The sequence below is a fragment of the Podarcis pityusensis genome, assembly GCF_964106645.2.
Source record: "Podarcis pityusensis genome assembly, chromosome: W".
In the NCBI taxonomy this organism is placed as follows: Eukaryota; Metazoa; Chordata; class Lepidosauria; order Squamata; family Lacertidae; genus Podarcis; species Podarcis pityusensis.
In genome coordinates, this window is record NC_138045.1 from 26,192,701 (window position 1) to 26,215,423 (window position 22,723).

The window sequence follows — 22,723 nt, forward strand, 5'->3', positions numbered from 1 at the left end:
GACCCGGAAGTGTCTGCGGACAGCGCTGGCTCCTGGCCTCTAGAGTGAGATGAGCGCACAACCCTAGAGTCTGTCAAGACTGGCCCGTACGGGCAGGGGTACCTTTACCTTTACCTTAAGGTGCTACTGGAAGGCATTTTTTATACATTTAAGAGAAAGTCTTTCATTTAAGAGTTATCAACATAAAACGTTTTAAAGCAATTAGACCTATTAGTACAGCAGCACCCCAAAGTTCAACAGGTCAAGCCATTCATAGTTCCACTATGACTACGTGACAGGGCTGAGAAAGGGAGTCACCGCAACTCAAGTTGACTTCATCATGCGAGGTTCAAGTCTTACATGCTTGCTGCTTGAAACATGGCCCTATGGGTGCAGCTTCCCCACAGCAAAGCGTTTATGAGAAGCAGAGAATTACTTTATCCTCTTCGAACCATTTAAGGAGTGTTTCACATAAATGGCTTAGCTCATCTCGATTGGATTCTGCCCCACGTGGCAACCTTGGTACGGACTCCACTATGAATTGCTCCTTAAGCATATGCCTGGACAGGGAAAGCTGCTCAGATCTAACATGATGGCTGTATTCTCTTCAAGAGAAGACTCGGACCACCAAGAGTTCTTTGTAATAAACCATTTATGCATGCAGCATTAGAAATGAGCCGCAGTGTTGTATAAACCTTGGTCTTTATTAGGGCTACATCAACACAAAGAGGGGTTTGCCACTAGAAAGCAAGTAGATGTGGAACAGACTTCCACCGGTGAGTGGTTGGCTTTGGTTTTTTACAAGGCAAATTGCAAAAAGAAGCTGCAGGTTGTATTATCATAGATGACTATGACTAGCCTAGTCTTGAATAGATGAGTTTACTCAACATCAGTCTTTTCTCAAAGCAGCAACAGAACTAGAACAGAAATGAGATATCGGCACAAAACAATGTGGCAGCAGCAGACATATCCTCCAAGCTGTTCTTCAAACGTCTACAGACCTCAAAAAATGTGAGCTGCAAAAACCTTAAAGCAAAACGAAGCTGAAACAGTACAACTGGACTATAAGGAGGCCAACTGGAAAAAAGTGAAATTGCTAACTGTCATATTGAAGTCATATATACTGTACTTGGTGTGTTCTTTGGAGTTCACTCATGTTTATGAAGGCCACATTAGACTGTGTTCAGGAACACCCATGTCTTCACATATAAATTGGATGATACTCCTTTGAAGTGAGATGCCTCCTACAAATTGGGCAAAAGTTAGCATATCTAAGAAAATTGCTGAGGCACTGACTACAGAAGATGTGGCCACATGTTGTTGACACTATAAGCCGTCCGCTTTGCACAATCTCTGCAAAGCTGTCTATGCAAATTCCACAACTCAAAGTGCCTGAGGATCTTGCAAATTCCCTCCTTCCCACTTCTCTGGGGAGCTTTCTAGTGGCAAGAGCACCACTCTGTGTGTGTCTGCTATCACCACCACCACCACCACCACTAAATATGAGGCTGTCAGACAATGGTTGAGGTCTGAACTCTCTATTGGGCTGCTGCCCACTCTCTCCAACAAGCACAAGAGAATCGTCTTGCGTAAGATCAACAACTATAGGTTCTGAAGTTTCGCAAGTGAGGTCAACTACTTCCACATCCATACTTCTATCATTAAGGCTGTGTGGCAGGGAGGCGGAGGCGGAGGAGGAGGGGATACAGGGTTCAGAAGCAGTTCCCACCATCATCTTGTCCAGAGTATGAGGAGGTCTTGCGGAGGTGTTGCGACTGCCCCTCTTGCTGTTGCTGTGCTGGGTTGCATTACATTCTGTACTTGTTGAACTCATGATGCACAGGGATGGGAGAGGCACAGGCTGCAGAGTACTTGCTTCCCCCCTTATCTCCGTGTGCTGCTCCCTGCTTAGTCGCCAAGCAATTCTGTAATGTGATAAGGATGATCATGAATGCTCTCTCTAAAGCAACTTGATGCAACTGGTGACACTTTGGAGCACCGTGACTTTCTTAGAGTTGTCTCTTTTATAGCAGGTACTCCAAAGCTGGAGCAAGTTCAACATCTTGAGGAGTTAGGGCAGGCTTCCTCAACCTCGGCCCTCCAGATGTTTTTGGCCTACAACTCCCATGATCCCTAGCCAGCAGGACCAGTGGTCAGGGAGGATGGGAATTGTCGTCTCAAAACATCGGAAGGGCCGAGGTTGAGAAAGCCTGAGTTAAGGTGTCTTTTGTGTTACTCTATAGAACTGCATTCACGTGGGAAGAAACAGGATTAGGCTAAGAAGCAGGCACACAAAGATTCGTTTTCTATCTTTCAGCCAAGAGATTAGCTAAAACAATTAGGATTATTACGAGGTGGAGCATCTTTCCCTACCTTGACAGTCCTCTTTATACAAGAGTCTGATAAGGAGAAGGGAAGAACTCATGATGAATGTCTCTTCTTCAAGAAGAACCAGGGCACATAGCCAAGCTGAGGACGATGGGAAATCTTAAATGAAATTCATTGGAGTTGCCTCTGTTGGAATTCTGCCTGGGTCAGAGGAATGTGCCACAACGTAGGCACCGGCAGATATTCCTGTCGACCTCCCCGCGTCTCCCAACCTCTGCTGATAAGCAGGCGAGGTCCGGCGATTCTTCTCAGATGTATGAGAGGAACACACCGTTCTTCCTCTCTCCCCTTTGGTGTCCCCAGGGAGGGGAAAGAAGCAGACAGAAAACTATTTACATCATTTATTTCTGCCTCTTACATCAGTACAGAGAAACATGTCTGCACTCAACAACAGTAACAAGAAACTCCTCCCAAGTACATCCAGTACGGGTCATATGACACACACACACTGAGCTAACATCCGGTGCTCAGTACAGAATGGACTGCCCCTTTGTTCCCATGGCAACAGTCACAAACATCCTGTCTGGCTTTCCAGCCACAAGCAGCTGGCTGAGCTGCTAGAGCCTTTGCTTGCTGCAGCATTGGTGCTTTATGGTAACATACTCCCCCTAAAGTATCAATGTGTGCTGCGAGCAAAGCGTCATCCAGAGAAGAAAACAAACAGTTGTTATATTTATAACATTCCCCTGTTGTTTCAGTTCCACCCTTGGAACTACCCGCCACTGGTTTAACCAATGTACCTCTCTGGTTGTGTGACTTCGCATTACCTCGGTTAACAACTCTTTGTTGTGCCTTTGTCTCTGACTCAGACACAGCTTCAATCTGTCCTTGGTCGTTTACAATAGCAACATATGCAAGGTTAGCAAACTCCTTTGAATACCTCTTGGGTGGTACACCCTTCGTTGCTCTCTCAGACCTGCGTATGAGGTTCTGATCCTCTGTGCTCACTGGTTCAACCTCTGAACTCTCTGGAGAACCAGTACTAAGCTTAATCAATGGTTCATCCTCCTCTTCTGAGGGTCTAGTCATTATGTGAGATTTCCTCTCAATGACTGTGACAACTGAGCTGTCTGAGCTACCGCTGTCATCATCAGTACTACTGAACTCAATAAGATCAAACTCATCATCATCATCTTCATCGTTTCCTGTGGGAAATGTCTGTACTACCCGCTCTTGCTTTGGAGCACTCTCTAGGAACTTTGTGAGAATCACCTGACCAGATTCAGACAAAATTACTCTGTAGAGACCCTTTTCATATCCCACAAAAATGCCTCTGGCATTCTTTACACCACCTGGAGCTTCTGTTCTCACATGAGACCCGAAAACCTTAAAATAGGCAACAGAAGGTTTTCTATTGAACAGCTTCTCAAAAGGAGAACATCCCAACTCTGTTGAGACCTTTCTCAACCACACATGAAGATAGGACGCTAGCGATTCGGCCCAATATACATGTGGCAAATGTGAACTCAGCAATTGCGCATTCATCCCCTTTTGCAATTCTTTGTTCACTTTTACACAGACCGCCCTGTTCCACGCTTCTTGCGAAACTGCAACTTTGTGGTCTATCCCTTTTCCATCCAGGAACTTCTGAAACTTCTGTAACAGAAAAATTTGTTTGTCATCTGTGAAAAGACAATCAATGTTAGCATCATGCATACTTTTAACCTTGTCACAAAACTCCTGAAACTTTTCTAAAGTTTCTTGCGGTTTCTCCATCATATAAACCCAAGAATAATTAGTGAAACAATCCACACACAAAAGGTAAAATCGTGCACCGCCTCTAGATGGTTCTAGAGGACCAATCACATCAGCATACACCCGCTGAAATGCTCTGTTGACCTTCTTCGTCTTAGTCACCTTCCTGGTGCTCACACTGGTCACACCTGCAAGAGAGATTTCGTTAGAAACATCAGAAGAATTACATTTCATGTAATCACTTTGATCAAAAGTCAACAAATACAGTCCATCTTTCTCTTTGGCAGTAAGAAACAGTTCTCCATCTTTGTAGATCTTGCAGCTTTTAGCATCATAGGACAGTTTCAGTCCTTTCTTTGCAATCTGCGACACGCTCAGCAGATTAAATCTCAGTTCTGGAACCAGGTAAACATTGCTTATAGTCAAGTTCAGACTCTCAAGATACACAGTCCCAATTCCAGTCGCTTCCAACTCTTGACCGTTGGCCTGTTTCACAGTGAAGCTTTGCTTCTTCAACGTCGAAAACAGTCCTCTGTGCGGGCACAAATGTTTTGTACAGCCCGTGTCGATTATGAATGCGTTCCCAATATCTGGCGTGGTTCCTTTCGCCATCATAGCCTTTGCAGGTTTCACCTGGCACTTGGTACGGCTTTTGCCTGACGCCTGAGGCTTCGTAGAGCTACTCTTTGCTCCTCTTGACTGGCGCGGCTTCTTACAGTTTCGCTGTAGATGCCCAGTCTGTCCACAATTGTAGCATCGGATAGCACTCAATGCTACTCCATGCTTCCCAGTAGCATCATCAGTGGGGGAATTAGAACTCTGTTCTTCCCTCCCCCTGTCTTTTTCTTCCAGTGCAGCAAGTCTGTCGTGTTCATTCAGGACCACAGCACAAACTCTCTCCGCGGTCAGCTGCGCGGCCGGTAGGGAACCAAGCTGACTGGCAACAACCTTGTAGGTGCGGCTAAGGCTGTTTATCATCATGAAGCAAAACACTTCCTCCTGAAGACGGAAATTGCGTTCCACCATCTGTTGACGCAGAAACTTCATTTCTGTCAGGTGCGCTTGAACATCTCCATCAGGCGCAAGTCTCAGATTGGTCAATTTCTCAAAATACAGCAACGCTGAAGAACCAGCATCTCTCTGATGCGTTGTACGCAGCGTGTCCCATACCTCTTTCGCATTTTCTAAATGCTGAACATGCACCAACTGATCATCTGAGACACACAGAATTATAGCAGTCCTGGCCCTTACATTCTGTGACTCCCAACCTCTGGTTGGTGCTGCAGGGATGGGGTTTTCAATTACATCAAAAAGCCTCTGATTCTGCAGCAGGGCCTTCATCTTTACAGACCAAGATGAATAATTGTCATTGGATAAGGAAGGAGGGCAAGGCAAACCTCCCCCTTTCTTGGCATCCATCTTGAAGCCAAGCCTCTCTCACCTCCAAACAAGCTGCAAAATCCAACAGCTGTTTTTTCCTTTCTCACGCAGCAAACTGCAGATTGTTTACGCTCTTTGCACCTGGCAGCTAAACTCTGGCTGCTATTGAAAAGTCCCTTCCAAGAGCTCGTAAACTTGTAGCCAAAACATTCTCTGGTTTTGTTTCGCTTTCCCAGGCTTACACTCAGAGTCCAGCCCCTTTGCCAGTAACTTTCCGGGACCGTTACCTAGCAACAATGCATTTCAATAAGACATCTTATCTACCACAAAAATTTGTGGAATGCAGGCTTCTTCTCCGGAGCTCTTGTTTTCTTTGAAACGCAGCTCCGTGAACCAGGGAATTAACCTTCCTGCGTTCACACTTTTAGCCCGAAATGCAGCATACCTTGAACTTTGTTGCTCTGGAAAACACCTCTTCTTTCCATCAGCTGTCTGTTGAGCCTCTGGCTGCTTTCAGACGCTTGCCTTCCTCCTTGGAGCAGAGGAGGACAATCCACCAGCCTCTCATGCAGATGTCCGATGAATCGCAACCATCCGAAGGCTGCCACTGTTGGAATTCTGCCTGGGTCAGAGGAATGTGCCACAACGTAGGCACCGGCAGATATTCCTGTCGACCTCCCCGCGTCTCCCAACCTCTGCTGATAAGCAGGCGAGGTCCGGCGATTCTTCTCAGATGTATGAGAGGAACACACCGTTCTTCCTCTCTCCCCTTTGGTGTCCCCAGGGAGGGGAAAGAAGCAGACAGAAAACTATTTACATCATTTATTTCTGCCTCTTACATCAGTACAGAGAAACATGTCTGCACTCAACAACAGTAACAAGAAACTCCTCCCAAGTACATCCAGTACGGGTCATATGACACACACACACTGAGCTAACATCCGGTGCTCAGTACAGAATGGACTGCCCCTTTGTTCCCATGGCAACAGTCACAAACATCCTGTCTGGCTTTCCAGCCACAAGCAGCTGGCTGAGCTGCTAGAGCCTTTGCTTGCTGCAGCATTGGTGCTTTATGGTAACAGCCTCTACTAGAGCGCACCTCCTATGGCTGCTCTTGCAAGAGGTATTTTCCAGGTATGACACATTCAATGTGTACACCCAACAGGGTGGATAAAAATCAATGATTTAAAAAAGAATAATTAAAAAATCTGTTTTTTAATTAAATTGGATTTTTAAAATAAAATGCTTTTGGAGGAAAGATCTTTCTAAAGATAGTTTTCTATTTAAGTTACATTATAGTCCAAAGGCTATTCATCAGGAAAGAAGTATTTGTTTTAAGTCTTTCATGTGTGCTAAAACTCAGTCCAAGTTTTTTTGGGTTTTTTAACAAAAAAAACCCACGTTTAACCACATCAGTTAACAAACATGGATACATATGCTATAATTTTATTGTTTTAGTTAAATACGCTATTTAAATTGTTATTAAGGAAGTGATTATTTTTCTCCTTCAGCTGTCCACGGAGGCGCAGGTCAATTCTGTGTCCAGGGCAGCTGTTTACCAGCTCCATCTGGTACGCAGGATGAGACCCTCCCTGCCTGCACACTGTCTCGCCAGAGTGGTGCATGCTCTAGTTATCTCCCGCTTGGACTACTGCCATGTGCTCTACATGGGGCTACCTTTGAAGGTGACTCAGAAACTGCAATTAATCCAGAATGCGGCAGCTAGACTGCTGACTGGGAGCGGCTGCCGAGACCACATAACACCGGTCTTGAAAGACCTACATTGGCTCCCAGTACATTTCCGAGCACAATTCAAAGTGTTGATGCTGACCTTTAAAGCCCTAAACGGTCTCGGTCTAGTATACCTGAAGGAGCGTCTCCACCCCCATTGTTCTGCCCGGACACCTGGGTCCATCTCCAAGGGCCTTCTGGAGGTTCCCTCGCTGCGAGAAGCCAAGTTACAGGGAACCAGGCAGAGGGCCTTCTCGGTGGTAGCACCTGCCCTGTGGAACACCCTCCCACCAGATGTCCAAGAGAACAACAACTACCAGACTTTTAGAAGACATCTGAAGGCAGCCCTGTTTAGGGAAGGTTTTAATATTTGATGGATTACTGTATTTTCATATTTTGTTGGAAGCCGCCCAGAGTGGCTGGGGTAGCCCAGCCAGATGGGCGGGGTATAAATAATAAATTGTTGTTGTTGTTGTTGTTATCAGGGAGAGCATTGGTGCAAAAATGAGTTTGGCAAAGAATGGATTTTTAAGGGAGTCTTTCCAGTGAGCACAGTGCACTGGTGAGGCTGCACAGAAGCAGCGTCAAATGGTGAGGCACAACATGGGGAAACTTCTCGAATTTGCAAAGGGGATTTTTAAAAAAAATAAAAGTCTTGAAGTGCAAACTTTGAAAAGAACAAAAAGTTGCATGATCCCTCCATAGCTTCTCGTTTGCCCAAGGCGGCAGTGCACTGTTGTGCATCTCGATCGGGCTCACAGTCAAAGCAACTGCACAGAAGCAGCATCAATATTGTCCACCTCTTTTCCAAAGACTTTAAGTAAAACAAACTTACCCACTAGCTTCTTTGGAAGCCGCCCTCGGACCTACAGCAGGAGGAGAGACACAAAAAGGAGTTAGATCTCCAGTATGGCCCATGCTCAAACATCCAAGGAAGCATCCTGGCTCTTTTACTGCAGCTGCATAAGTATTGCTGGGGTCTAGCATGGGCAAAAGTGCACAGATTGAGAGACTGTTGTATCCTTGCAAAATCTTTTCCTGTGGCTTTTTGCCAGTTCCTCTGACAGGTAGTGGCAAGAGTGTTGAACTAAGACTGGGCAGACCAGGGTCCAAATCCACACTAGGCGTGAAGCTCACTGAATGCCCAGTCCCTGCCTCTCAGCGTGGCTGTGGGACTAAGTGGGAGGGAGGAGAACTCTGTACCGCCCCTTGAGGACTTGGCAGAGCAATGGTTCCACAGTAGCTTCACTTCTCTCGATCACATCAAAGTCGATGCATCGCCACAAATTGGCCAAAGACCTGCCTGACTCTGAACTGGTGAGGAGCAGCAAGGATGGGACACTTTAGCTGCATGCTCCTGTCCCAAGAACCCAGAAGATGGCTAAGCGCTTAAGGACAGGGCTGAGGTTTTGTCAGGAGACAAAGGCTCTTGAGAGCAGAAGCAGGCCAGGCCTAGGCAGCGCGGCCTATGAGGGCTACACAAATCTGTCAAGCCTAAGTGTTAGCAGTCAAATGCTGGGTCACTGTGACTCGGGACTCATCTTGGGTTCCCTATAAATGTAACCAGCCATCTCTGTGGGCCTCAGTCTGTGTGTAGAGTGTGTGTGTCTCAACCAGTATGTTGTGTTGTTGCAGACGGAGCGGCTTCAGGACTCCAGTTAATCAGTAACTAAGAGCTGTGCCTCTGGGAAGACGAAGAAGGCTGCTAGGAGCACTCGGTGTATGCTCTTTGACTATGCTGTTTCTGAACAAGTTTATTTTCTTCAGTAAAAGGTAGTGCTAAGAGTGTTGAACTAAGACTGGGCAGACCAGGGTCCAAATCCACAGCAGGCCATGAAGCTCACTGAGTGACCATGGGCCAGGCACTACCTCTCAGGGTCATAAGCATTTTATCAAGTCAATATTGCGAGGAACAACTGCATAGCTGAATTGAAAACCCCTAGACCAATTAAGGGATCAATATTAAGACCACAACGTATCACTTATAGATCAAGCAAACCTGTGGCTGATTAATTTATTCATTTTGAAGTGTTCTACTCTCCTTTCCAGTTGAGAGAGTAGCTCTGTGTATGTTACAACAGACTACGATAAGCGAACAAGCGGCACACAGACAATCCAGCACTCTTTGGGCTGGCGGACAGCGTGCTAACCACTTGGGTTAAAGTGGTTATTCTTTTAGGTTAAAGAATATGTAAGTGATTGGCTGCACTATCGCCAAGTCAATGAAATGTTTAAACAGGATTTGAGGGGAAAAGGATTTGATGATAACAAATCAAAATTTGAAATTGATGTATTGAATAATAAATAAATAAAATTGTCTAAAATGTATAAATTGCTGCTTGAATGGCATTTGAAAGATGAAGAGGTAAAGTCGGTTATGATACACTGGGCCAAAGATTTTGGGTATAATATACAGTTAAAAGATTGGGGGAAACTGTGGAAGGAAGGATTAAAATTTACTGCATGCAATGCTTTGAAAGAAAATGTGATGAAAAAGATGTATAGGTGTTCTATCACCCCAGTGAAATTAGCTAAAATGTATAAAATAAGTAATAAATGTTGGAAATGTAAAGAAAAGGAAGGACCTTTTTATCACATGTGGTGGGAATGTAAAAAAGTGAAAAGCTTCCGGGAAATGATATATAATGAGATGAAAAAGATGTTGAAATATACATTGATTAAGAAACCAGAAGCATTTTTACTTGGCATTGTAGGAGATGATATTAATAGACAGGATTGTAAGTTGTTTTTATATGCAATGACTGCAGCAAGAATATTATTGGCACAAAAATGGAAGCAAGAAGAACTACCAACGAAAGAAGAATGGAGGGTGAAGTTGATGGACTATGCAGAATTAGATAAATTAACAGGAAGGATTCGAAACCTGCGGGATCAGAGATTCATAGAAGACTGGAGTAAATATATGAACTATTTGAAAAGTAATTGTGATGAACAGATTATGCTAGTAGGACTGCAAGAAGTTTGGTAAGGTGGATAGTTTGAAATACTGCAAGAAAGACTATGAAAGGCATTATTAGTTAAGGATAATTAAATGTAATCTAGAAATTAAGAAATGCAGAATAAGTGATAAAGAATGGGAAATCATCAGAGGTGTTGACGGAAGTCTAAAATATTGTATAAGATGAGAAGATCTGTTGTATGACTGTTGGAACTGATATGTTTTTATAGATATAAGATATTTTTTAAAAAATGATGGATGGCATTGAGAAAGCGGGTAGGGAAAAGTCCTTCTCCTGCTCTCAAAGAATCGTAGGACTGCAGGCTCTCACCAAACTCTCTCTGTGTCCCGTAATGTCCGTGGCTCTGCTCTGAGTAAGATCAGGTCGGCCCCCACGTTCAGCTCTCTAACCGCCACACCACACTGCCTTCCCTTTGCACGCTCGGGAGCTGTCTTTGGCTCCTTGCTGCCTATACCCTCAGAAGACGAATCCCCGCCCCTCGCTTTCGGAGGGAGCCGCTGCTGCCATCTGTGCCTGGCGTGCACGGGTGGCTCACGCCTCTTGCGCGCTCGCTCTTGTATCATGTCCTGCTGCAGCCTCGGAGGGCAAGCGCCTCTTCCCTGCCTTGCCCGCTTCCCATGAGAAAGCCTGTGGGAACCACACTTTCTCCCTGGCTGCAGGTCTCGTCTCTCGCCCACTGCACGCAACTTCACATTCACACACGCGCAGCCATACACGGGTCTGCCGCCCTTTGGGCGCGCACCTTGCCTCCTTGCCGTGCTGGCAGATCTCTCAAGCAACAGGTGTAATAAGAACAACACTTTCCTGGCGATTTTCCTGCAAGAAAGCTCCCTCTCCTTGTTGGCGCAACAGGCAGACGCAACATTTCACCTCCTCCCCTAAATGTCTACTCAGAAGTAAGTGCATTGAGTCAGATCGGGCCAACTAGTCCCAGGTAAGTGCGTACACACTTACTTTGGAGTAAGCGACAGCAGGCGCTGCAGCCTCCATGCCCTTCTCGGGAGTCCGCCGTGAGCCCCACGGCGGGAAGCTCTGCTGCTCACGACGAGGCCAGGTCCCTGCCAGGCGCATGCGCGAGCGACCAGCTCCTGCTCTCCCATCTGTGCAAGAGTTTCAAGGAGTTTCCCCAAAGAAATCTGGAAGCAGATTTTATTCCCATCCTTGGGAATCATTTGTGTGCCATATCTTTTTCAGGGGTTCCATTGATAACCTACATGAAGCAATAGAGAGTATAATTGAGAATCTAATCCTTCCCCCCCCCCCCCCTATCCATTGCAATTTTCAAATTTGGTTCAGGGTGACTGTTTTTCTCACCCTCTCCAGTTGCACATCCAGACTCAGGCATGCTCATGGGTGAGCTGTGTGATAAGCCGGTGGAGACAGGGTTTTCGTGTATGGGGGGTACTTTGTACATGCTCAGAAGCACCCGCACACATATCCCAAGGCATGTGGATGAAAGCAGGCAGTGCCAAGAAGGCGTGTCTGTGTGTTTGTGTGGGCACTAGGGGTGTAACTTGTTGACTTTTCTTTTCTTCCCCCAAAACAGTTTCCTGTATCATAAAGGGATGCCCTTTTGCTTAGAAACACTGGAAAAGGGACTAAGTATTCTCAGTTATGGAAAAAGGTCGCCCCAAAATGAAAAGTTGGAAACATCGTATATGTAACGTTGCTACTCATAACTATGAGCACTTTTTAAAACTTCATGGAACTGTTTATAACTTTTACAGCTGCCTGGAACTTCCTCAAACTGTGGAGAATGTTCAAGAAGAATCCAAATATTGGTCTATAGGGAAAGATTTGTGGGCAAACAACTAAACGTCTTAATTTTTAATATTTCTTTCTGTGGCAATATACAATTGTGGTTGGAGAATCCCAGCTGGGTGGGCGGGGTCTAAATATAATCAGAATCAGAATCATTACAATGGCACACAAGATCCTCAATTTATTCTCAGCAATAAGAAGTGATGACCCATGTGTATTAGAAAATTTGCAAGCTCTATTTTTCCTGGATACATGCTATGCATATTACATACTACATTGTTTATTTATTTTTTGTTTGAATCGGGTGCTCAGCTTCTTCTACCATTGCAAGGAAATAGCCTCCTATCCTGAGCAGTACTGAGTGTCCAGCCAAGCAGTGGACTGGGATGCGGGCCTCACTGGAGTCCCTTGGGCACGCCCATTGTGCAGAACCTGGCGGGCCGGAGCCCCCTCTGACAGCAGGCACCATGGGGGGGGGGGGAGAGATCTGCTCGGTGGTGAAGTGCCCCCACTTTGCATGCCAAAGGCTCCGGGTTCAATCCCTGGCACCCCCCCTTAAAAGGACCCTTGGCCGGAGAGCTGGTGCCAGCACAGCAGACAGTACCGGTGGGTTAGATGGACACCAGTGTCCGCCAGATTCTTCTGTTCTGTGCCTTGGCGGAGCAGGTGTGATGAAACCTTGGGCCTCACCCCGGAGGTTTCTGAGCTACAATTCCCCTCAGCCCCAGCTGATGGTGGTTGATGGGAGTTGTAGTCCAAAATATTTCTTTGTTTGCATTTGTATCCCACCTCGTTCTCCAAGGAGCTTAACGTGGCAGAGGTACAGGGTTCTCCCTTCCCGACTGAATCCCATCGCAGCACTCTCTAGCAATACCATTGCAGTGCCTTTGAGTGCATGCAGAGTGCCCATACCCTGTGATGCCTTGCGACTGGCCTTCGCGTGGCTTTATCCACCAGGGGTCGCCGCGAGGGGCGGAGAAGGGCTATAGTTCGGAAGGTCCCAGGCTTAGTCCCCAGGGACATCTCCAGCAAGCAGGGCTGGGAGAAGACTATGAGGAGATGCTGCCAGTCAGTGGAGACAATTCCGAGCTCTATAGACCAGGAGTCTCTGACTTGGCAAAAGGCAACTGCCCCACGTTCTTCTGTTCTTCTATTATTCTGCGTGGAGCAAATGGGCGCACGAAAAAGGGAGCGAAAGAGAAGGAGGGGCACACATTTCAACACGACACCCTGGTCGGGTGCTATTTATTCATTCATTCAGTGCATTTATATCCCCTCTTTTCCTCGGAGGAGCTCAATGTGACATCCACGTGGCGTCCAGAGTGGCGCAATCTAATCCCAACGACAACCCTGTGAGGTAGGCTAGAGTGACAAGCAGTGACTGGCCGGGGGGGACAACTTGTATGAAATATTGTGGGAGGGTAGGTAAGCCCCTTCCTGCATAATCGACTGTCCCACCCAAATATTTTATTAGGGGGTGGCGAAAGGGACCTCGACCCCTAGGAGTTGGCTTCCATGGACTGGCCTCTAATGCCACACGCAGGGATCTTTGAGGCCGAGTGGGAGGATTTGAACCCAGGTCTCTCCCAGGTCCTAGTCTGACAAACTAATCACTATGCCATCCCGGATCTCTTAAAAAGAGCTCCTTCAACAACAGAGGCCAAAAGGCAACATGAAAGTGTAGTGATTTGGGAGGACTAGAGGAAAGGGAGGGGGCGCTGACACCAGCCGCTCTTAAAGGGTTCAAAAGAAGAGGAAGGATGTGCGCGAGAGCAGGAGTGACGCGAGGAATCAGGGCATCATTGGCATGGCGCATAATTGCGCAGGGGTGCACGCAGACCTCGATGCACGCAGCCTCAAGCGCTTCTGGTTCACTCTTCGGCGGCCGATCCCGAGCGATCATTGGCTGCTGGAGACGCGGGGAGGTGGAGATAACAGAGGCCGGAAACATCTTTGCTAGCGGCACCGAGGAAACTCAGCGGTAGGCAGAGGACTTCCCAAGGTGGCAGAGAGGGGGAGCCCACGGCCATGTTGGCTGCCAGTCCGGCGAGCGACGGGCCACGGGGGGTCGACCACACCTGAACTCCCCATTCTCATTTCCCGTCGACCGGCTTGCAGGAATTGGTGGCACTTTGCTGGGAGGTCCCTTCCCCAGCTTTCTGAATGATTTAATTTGTAACGCACTGCCTTTCTGGTCAAGGAACCCAAGGCGGCTCACCATTTTCGAATGCAGAAACCAATAAATTACACAGCATAAACCAAGAAGTTCTTGCTGAAGTAGGAACCAGACTGAGGTGAGGAGTTGAGTTTTGGCGCGCCTCTTCCGCTCCAGATGTGGTCCCCAGGCTCCAGCAGCTTCTGGAGAGCCGCAGGCCCCTCATCCCCAGCACTCCGAGCTTGGGGAGGGCTGTTGCGCCAGCAGCCTGCTTCCAAGATGCATCTGGAGGATGGTCTTATAAGAATTTGAAGGTCTTAGATAGGTCATAAATGTTCATAAATGGACCAAGCAAACACGTGCATAAAAATAGAATCCACATGCCTGGAGCAGCACAGGAATACAGTCCTGAAACCATTTTGACTCCCAAACTGACCAAATGTTTCTCTCCAAGGAGGGAGAGGGAACCTTCCCATTGTCCCAGGAATTAAGTGATTACCATCTCAGAGGACTGGCCAGGTTCCCCAGGTAATCCAATCAAGTGACCATTAACAGGTAACCTGCCAGACAGGAGATAAACAACGCACTCAGATTTCTGTTGTAGACCGCCTTTTCTATGATGTAGGTGTGATGTATCTGGGGGGTGGTCTTGGGCTACACCCCTTCTGTGATGTATGTATGATGTTTCTGGGGGTGGTCTTGGACTCCAGGGCGGGCAATTTAAAATGTCTATATAAGGGTGGGCACACCTTTGTTGTGGGCCCTCCTCCCTCCTCCTGCGTGTGAGGGGAGCACCCTGTTGCAACAGCTTTAATAAAGATCAGGCTTACTAGCTGCTTTGCTTCTCAATATTCTCTGGTTGACCTCTGTTATCTTCTCCTACCAATAGGGAACCCACTTAAGGACTCTATACGGGCTCTTGCATACCCCATAAGGGACGAAGGGCAGATTTGGTTTACAACAGAGGGCAGCGTGAGAAAAGCATATCGGACCAGCAAGGTCTTTGGTTGGACCTCCCAATGTCAGCTGCTGGCTGGGCCGCTGGCTTCTAGCTCATGCACAGACCGCTGGGGTGCACAGATGGGGCGGGTTGTTCCCACTCCAAATTAAGTTTTTTTAAAAAAAATCTCATTGAAGAATTCTATATATATCTACTTATCCATCACCACTTTCCCCCACTTTTTCCTATTTACTTTTTACAATGGTGTTTTTTTCCCCTTCTCTTTTCTGAACAAACAAACAAACCATTTTCAGTAGGATTTTTTTGTGTTTTCTTTTTCTTTCTTTCTTCTTTTTCTCTCTATCTCTTTTCTCTCTTCCTTATCTTTTCTTTTTCATCTTGTCTTTTGTCTGACACTATAACTTGAATCACCACAGCGACTTTTGATTTTTAAATAGAATTCCATTAGCCTTTACATTTTTAACTTTGGACTCTTATCTGCAAACTCCCAACCCCACCTCCCCACCTTAACACTGGGAGGGCCATGTCCCGGGAATTTGTGAAGACAGGATTCTCAAAAATTCTTAGGGCTATTGGGCGCCTTCTTCAGTATTTCAACATCCTGGAGAGGACAGACACTTCCCGCTAGACATTTACTCCAGACATTTACAGAAGGCACAGAGGCACTGGTTGAAGAAGTTGGGAATGAGCAGACAGTGCTATTGCTGAGAAGGAGCTCCACCCCAGGGTGCTAAAGAGCTCTTTCCCTAGCCTGCAGGTGTCAGAAGGCCAAGCGCTGGGGTTGCAGTGGTGGTACTTCAGAGGAGTATGAGGAAAGGCTGCTCTGGATTCTGGGTATATAAATGGCCTTGCCTGAAGCTGTGGCTTGTGCTCTGCATTAGCAGAGAGGCTCTACTTAGTTGCAAATGAAGCACATTTCAGTTATTATAGAAACCGGTGTTTCCATGCATGCTTGTTCAGGAACTCTGTGAACTAGACAGCTGCTGTTTTAAACTGGCCCTTTTTCTGGCAGTTTAAACGATTAAAGTTGACTTGATTAACTTCATCCGCCAACTACCCTTCTAAGCAACCAGAGCAATTACAAATAAAAGGCTCTCCAACTGTGCGCTATCCCTATCTGCAAGCAAGCTCTCCCACAAAGTGTTCTATGAGACACATGAGCCAAACACTTTCCCCACATGGAGCAGAATTGCACCCATGTTGGCAAAGGCCTCCTTTCTAGAAGGGGGAGCAGAGGCTGCCCCCACCCACTGCTCTCTTCTCCCAGGCATCTGAAGAGACAAACGGCTCCCCTTCTCTACCTGTTTGCCACAAGCCTGAATTGCAAGACAGTTCCCACTTTGGGGCAACAGGGAACAAACATGCAGAGGACGAGTTCTGAGGCTCCCCCAACAAAGCCATTTCCCTGGGCCCACCTGCCAGCCTGCTGCTGGCTGGCTGCCCACCCACAGGAAAACGGCACGATTCTCCCCACCAACAGGACATAACAAGAAGATGGGCACTATAACATAGGACTTCCTAACTTGGGAGTTCTGATGAGCCGCTGCTGCTTCCCCAATTTAAAGGATGGCGGCTCAGGTGAGCCATTAAGCTAGAAGCTGCCTTTCGGAAATGCCTTCCTTTTGCCTTCCACCTCATGACATCCTTCCCCAGCCTGGTGCACTCCAGGTGTTCTGGGGCTCCATCTCTCACCAGGCCCAGGCAGTATGGCCAGGGGTCAGGGATGGGGGCAGTTGTCCAAACCAGCTGGAGAGACTCAAGGAGGGCATTACAGCCTCAAAGCCCTTTCCCTACCTCTCAATCTGGACTTACCTGGCCTTGCCCCTGGCCGCCTTTAGCCAGATCAGCTGTGCTCGGAGCTGGGACAGACCCCTCTGGAGACTTAGAGGTAGAGGAAACAGCCTGGGTCCCCTGGAGAGCACTCTCAAAGGAGATGCCAGCAAAGCTGATCATACTTTTCCTACTCCCAGACTGCAGGCTAGAGAACGTCGCTGCAAGCTGGTTACCCATTCCCTGGTGCACTGGGAAGAAGAAACCTCATCCAGAGATGGGAGGGAAGCACTTTGGCCAGTGCCATGAGGCCTTTCTTTGGAAAGCTGCTCGGGGACCTGCAATGGAGCACTGCCCAAGGAGGAGGAAATGTGGGAGGCCGGCTGGGAAGGCTGCTGGGACCCCGACTCTTCCTGGCTTTGTTCTTTGTTGCAAAGTGATACGGAAGGGGGGGCATGCCTTTCTTCACCCTTCCGCCGGTCACCAGAGGGTCCGAGGCGATGACCTCAAGGGCGCCCAGCCCCACGTGGACCCCTCAGCCCCCACACCGTTACACAAGCACCACACTCTACCCCAAGCCCCATCAATAAAGTGCCTTTTCCCTTTCCGCTATTATGGCGAAATAAGCCCAAAATCTTATGCCTCCCTCCCGCTCTATCTTTACTATGGGTCGACTGTACGAAGCTGTATTCCCTATTCTTTCAATGGCTGCGTTCTACCCAATCAGAACCATGCATTTGCCTTGCAGAGCTAGCTCAGCCAGCTCTTGCACGCCTCATTTAACCTCTTGACAAGCTGCTGACGGCTCCCCGCTGGGAGAACAATGGAATCGAAACTTGTGAACTCATAAAAGTGTCAAATCTTGCTACAATGTATCTATTTTGTTTCCGACCTCAGTTATCAATATAAAATGGACTAAAATCTTTAGAAATTCGTATAAAATCAACCACAACTCCGATTTTCTTGCTTTTGGTGCCAATCGGCTCAGTCTTTTCAGGACTCCATGACACCTCCCCTGCCTCCATGATCCCTTGAGCGAGGTGTCACGTACTCAGGAAGACCCTAATTCCATCAAATCGGTCTGCCAAGCCTTTCCTCCTGGCAATGCCAGGTGGCAGACTATGCATACATGGACCATTGTCTTCTCATCACCGGTACTCAAGAGGTGCTTATCTGCGCATATCTCCAGCTCTGCATATTCCCCCCTCCCTCCTCCATATGTTAATCCGGTGTAACCCAACCTCTTCCTAATGTATTCATGATGTAATCTGTGTAACCCAACCTCTTCCTAATGTATTCATGATGTAATCTGTGTAACCCAACCTCTCCTTAATGTATTCATGATGTATTTTTCACTGTATTCTGGGACATGGAGGGAAGTTTTAAAAGTTCATGTCACCCCTTTCCTGCTGTTCAATCTCGCCTTGAACCTGTTGCGCAATAAACTTGGATCTTCTGCAGCTTGCTCCTGTCTCCGGCTGAGCTCATTTTCCTCCACAGGGACCCGCGGACTTAGTCCGACGAGCTGGGTGGCAGAGCATCCTCACACCCAGATTTTACAGTAACAAAATTAATTTTTTTTTTTTAAAGCAATTTATTAGGTTTTACAATAAAAATAAACATAATAAGCAATGTAACATTGATCTTAACATATTTTCACATTTTCTTTGGACTTCCTCGCATCTCCCGCTCCCATTTTCATCGTTATAACGTTTTGTCAGCAATTTATCATCTTATTTAAATTCTTATATCCCTTATATTTCATAATCTTATAATTCTCAAAAGGAGCTAAATTTCACAATCTTACTTATTTTCTTAAAAACTTCTAAATTTAGTGGTGCTCAGTTATTTTGATCTAGCATCTTGTTTAGCATTCACTCAAATTACAGTACTTTTGTAAATAGTTCTTAAATTTCTTCCAGTCCTCCTGAATCCTCTCTTCTCCCAGGTCACGGATTCTGCCGGTCATTTCAGCCAGTTCCATGTAGTCTATCAGCTGTATCTGCCATTCTTCCAGTGTGGGTAGATCTTGAGTTTTCCAATGTTTTGCGAGAAGTATCCTTGCTGCTGTTGTTGCATACATAAAAAATGTCTGGTCCTTCTTTGCCACCCCTTGGCCGACAATACCCAAAAGGAAAGCCTCTGGTTTCTTAGTGAAGGTATATTTAAATACCTTTTTCAGTTCATTATAAATCATTTCCCAGAACGCCTTCACTTTAGGGCAAGTCCACCAGAGGTGGAAGAACGTTCCCTCGCACTCTTTGCATTTCCAACACTTATTATCAGACAGGTGGTAAATTTTGGCAAGTTTGACTGGGGTCATATACCATCTATAAATCATTTTCATTACATTTTCTTTCAGAGCGTTACATGCAGTAAATTTCAATCCATTGCTCCACAACCTCTCCCAGTCCTCAAACATGATATTATGCCCAATATCCTGTGCCCACCTTATCATAGCCGATTTAACCGTTTCATCTTGTGTATTCCATTTCAACAGCAAGTTATACATCCTTGAAAGTACCTTAATCTTTGGTTCTAACAATTCTGTTTCTAATTTCGATTTCTCCACCTGGAACCCTAGTTTCTTATCATTTTTAAAAACTTCTTTAATCTGAGCGTAATGTAACCAATCTCGCACTTTGTCTTTCATTTTCTCCAAACTCTGCAATTTCCAATTGTCTCCATCCTTTTCTAGTATTTCCCAATATTTTGGCCATTTAGCCTCCATATTGGGTCTTTTTCGGGCCTTGGCTTCCAAAGGTGAAAGCCACCTTGGTGTTTTATTTTCCAACAAGTCTTTATATTTTGTCCAGACATTAAACAATGATTTTCTGACAATATGGTTCTTAAAGGCCTTATTTGCTTTAACCTTGTCATACCATAAGTATGCATGCCATCCAAAGGCATTGTTAAACCCTTCCAAATCCAGCACATCAGTGTCCTCAAGAAGTAGCCAATCTTTTAGCCAGCAGAACGCTGCGGCTTCATAATACAACTTTAAGTCTGGCAGGGCAAAGCCCCCTCTTTGTTTTGCATCGGTTAATATCTTAAACTTAATTCTGGGCTTTTTGCCCTGCCAGACAAACTTAGAAATGTCTCTCTGCCACTTCTGAAAGCACCCCGTTTTGTCCAAGACCTGAAGTGTTTGAAATAAAAACAACATCCTTGGCAATACATTCATCTTGATAGCAGCAATTCGGCCTAACATAGAAAGTTTCAATTTTGACCAACTATCTAAGTCTCTCTTAATTTCTGTCCAGCATTTTTCATAATTGTCCTTAAATAGACTTAGATTTTTTGCTGTTATGTTTACCCCTAGGTATTTTACTTTTTTAACCACATTAAGTTCCGTCTCATTCTGAAACCGTTCTGACTCTGTATCAGTCAGATTTTTCCCCAAAACCTTAGTTTTCTGTTTATTTAATTTAAATCCAGCCACCCGACCAAAGTCATTAATCAGTTGTAATACTCTTTTCGTACTGGGCTCTGGCTTCTGCAAGGTCAAAACCAGGTCATCTGCAAAAGCTTTTAATTTATATTGTTTCTGACCGACCTGAATTCCTTCCACCAACCGATCCTCTCTAATCATGTTCAATAGCACTTCCAGAACCGAAATAAATAACAAAGGGGAAATAGGGCAACCTTGTCGTGTCCCTTTTTCAATTTTAAACTCTTCTGTAACCACATTATTAACTATCAGTTTAGCTTTCTGTTCTGAGTATATCGCCTCGATCCCATTCTCAAAACCCCGTCCCACTCCCATCTCTTTTAAATTTCCCATCATAAATTTCCAGGAGATATTGTCAAAGGCCTTCTCCGCGTCTATAAAAATTAAAACTGCTTTTGTATTTATGTCTGTTTGCAAAAGTTCCAAAATGTCAATAATGTTCCTTGTATTAGCAAACAGATGTCTTCCTGGGAGAAAGCCGGCCTGGTCCTTATGAATTACTTCATTTAAAACTTTTTTAAATCTATTTGCCAAAATGTCTGCAAATATTTTGTAATCCACATTTAAAAGAGAGATGGGACGGTAGTTCTTAAGTTGTGTCTTTTCAGCTTCCGACTTTGGTATTAATGTGATGAACGCTTCCTTCCACGACTCCGGTGCCCTCTTCCCCTCCATAATTTCATTGCTGACCTCCATCAAAGGTTGTATCAAATAGTCTTTTAATGTCTTATAGTACTTGGAGGTCAGCCCATCTGGTCCTGGAGATTTGCCAAGTTGCATGTTCTGGATGGCTTGTTCGATCTCCTGTCGTGTTATTTTAGAATTCAGGATTGTCCTATTTTCTTGTGTCAATTTAGATAGTCCGTTTTTTGCCAAAAATTGTTTAATCTCATCATCATCTTGCGGCCCTTGGGTGTATAATTTTTTGAAGTATCTCTGGAAACACTTTCTGATGTCCACTGGATTCTGGATGTTTTTTCCATCAACCTCTAAGTTTGTAACAGTGTTTAATCTTTGTCTTCTCTTCAGCTGCCAAGCTAGCAGTTTTCCACATTTATTCGCCGACTCAAACGTTTTTTGTTTCATTAATTTAACCTTCCATTCAATTTCCTGATTTATCAATTTAGAATATTGCATTTGATAAAGTTTAATTTCTCTCAGAGTTGGCTGTGACTTCGGATTCACTCTTAATTTCTTCTCTAATTCTTTTATTTTATCCAAGATCTTATCTTTTTTCTCATTTTGTGTTCTTTTCTTTACTGCATTCTGTTGTATCAAGAATCCCCTCATTACAGCTTTGCTTGCGTCCCAGATTATTCTTTTTTCCACCATATCATTCATATTTATCTCAAAATAGTCCTTCAAAACTTTTTGGGCCTTCTTGGTAATTTCCTGATCTCTAAACAAATTGTCATTCATCTTCCATCTAAAGGATCCAGTTGGTAATAGTGTCATATCCATCTTTACTGCATTATGGTCGGAACAGGTCTTTGGGCAGATTTCCACTTTTCTGACCTTAGGTGCCAGGCCTCTAGAAATCCATATTTGGTCGATTCTTGTCCAGGTCAGTTGGGCTTCAGAAAAGAATGTTCCCTCTCTTCCTAGTGGGTTCTTTGTCCTCCAAATGTCAATCAAATCCATATTGTCAGTCATTTCAAAAAAGGTTTTAGGTAGTCTGCCGTCTTTTGTAACATTTTGACTTTGTGACTTGTCCATGTTAGTTGATACGACCCCATTCATATCTCCCATCATTATGATGTTGTTGTAGTCTAGATAGTCCAGCATTGTCTCCTGCAACTTCTTGTAAAATTCCGATTTCCCTTCATTGGGTGCATAGATTCCTAATATCAGCAGTTTCTCTCCTTGATATTGTATCTCAATAGCCAAGATTCTTCCATGTTCATCTTTAAATAGGAATTTAGGTGACAGGCTCTCTTTTGCATATATCACCACGCCTCTCTTCTTAACTTTGTCGGACGATACAAATTCCTGGCCCAATCTTTTATTTATTAACACTTTTCTGTGGAGCCTCGTCACATGTGTTTCTTGTAAACAAATAATGTCCAATTGTTCTTTTTTTAATATATGAAATATTTTCTTCCTTTTTTCCGGAATGTTACAACCATTAATATTCCAGCTCAACAGTTGCAGAGACATCCTGAACTATCTGGTTATTTTTCAAGGGGTGGTATCTTCTCAGGATCTTCAGGTTCCACAGATGCTGATGTTGGTACTGGCGTTGCCTCAGGCCCAGAAGGTAGTTCAATTCCTTTTTGAAGGTCCTCTCCGTATGTAGACAGGAATTTGTCTCTCTCTTCCAGTGTTCTTACTTTAACCTTTCTCCCTCTAAAGGTAAAAGATATTCCTTGGGGAAATTCCCACCTAAATGGAATTGCGTTGCTCCTTAGTAGTTTAACAAGTTCAGAATAGGCGGCTCTAAGATCAAGCAGTAGTCTTGGGATATCTTTATA

General features: G+C 45.4%; 1 pseudogene across 1 annotated transcript; it reads right to left on the bottom strand.

Annotated features, from left to right (window-relative positions):
- Positions 1-1,180: 1,180 nt before the first annotated feature.
- LOC308467766 (E3 ubiquitin-protein ligase RNF4 pseudogene) lies at positions 1,181-11,166 on the bottom strand (annotated as a pseudogene). Its single transcript has 3 exons — positions 11,109-11,166; positions 8,009-8,039; positions 1,181-1,904 (listed from the first exon to the last, which is right to left on the bottom strand). The product of its transcript is annotated as an E3 ubiquitin-protein ligase RNF4 pseudogene (transcript).
- Positions 11,167-22,723: the final 11,557 nt, after the last annotated feature.